Source organism: Penaeus monodon, chromosome 24 (assembly GCF_015228065.2).
Source record: "Penaeus monodon isolate SGIC_2016 chromosome 24, NSTDA_Pmon_1, whole genome shotgun sequence".
In the NCBI taxonomy this organism is placed as follows: domain Eukaryota; kingdom Metazoa; phylum Arthropoda; class Malacostraca; order Decapoda; family Penaeidae; genus Penaeus; species Penaeus monodon.
In genome coordinates this window covers 38,504,558-38,505,398 of record NC_051409.1, presented here as the reverse complement: position 1 = coordinate 38,505,398, position 841 = coordinate 38,504,558, and the positions used below count along the sequence as shown (strand labels likewise).

Sequence of the window (841 nt, the reverse complement as noted above, 5' to 3'; positions counted from 1 at the left end):
CAGACAATATAAACTGCAAGAGAATTTGTGATAACATTTGTAGGTGTATTAAACGTTTATAATCTCCGGCGAAATAATTTTTGAACGAGAACACGTAGGAAAGCTTTAAAAAATACGCCAGTGGTTGTCTACTGCAAATGAACGATTGCATTTACATACTAGTCTATATATTTATTAAATTCTTTACCTAGATCAGGGATAGGCTAATGGGTGAATCCTGCTATTATTATTATTTTTCTCTCTCTCTCTCGAGCATGAAGTTAACTACCGAATCTTTGCTCTTTATTTTATTTTTGCTTTCTATTATGTACAAAGATATTCATCGAATACACGGAATAAGATATGTAAATGCTATCTGACGGTTGTGCCATTTTACTTAATCTGTGGTCACAATGGCAGCTAATCTGTGGAACTATTGCCATTAATTAATTAATTAGAGTAATTAGAGCTACCTTTATGATTAAGTGACTTTCTTGAAATTACATTAAAATGAACAATTCTTTTTACTTAATAATGTTTTTTTTTTTACTTAATAATGATTTTTTTTTTTACTTAATAATGATTTTTTTTTTTTACTTAATAATGATTTTTTTTTTTTTTTTTTACTTAATAATTATTTTTTTTTTTTTTTACTTAATATTGATTTTTTTTTTTTTTTTACTTAATAATGATTTTTTTTTTTTACTTAATAATGATTTTTTTTTTACTTAATAATGATTTTTTTTTACTTAATAATGAACAATTCTTTTAAGATTCTTTACAAGTTTCGCCTCATTTATTCTCATTTTCTTTTTTTTGTTTACTGATTTCTCTTCGTATATTTAGTACAGGATATCTGCCC

General features: G+C 24.6%; 1 protein-coding gene across 1 annotated transcript in view; it reads right to left on the bottom strand.

Annotated features, from left to right (window-relative positions):
* The window catches only part of LOC119588965 (cGMP-inhibited 3',5'-cyclic phosphodiesterase A-like), a 64,821-nt gene that overhangs the window by 7,150 nt on the left and 56,830 nt on the right, over positions 1–841 (bottom strand). The gene's annotated exons all lie outside the window — the stretch shown is intronic.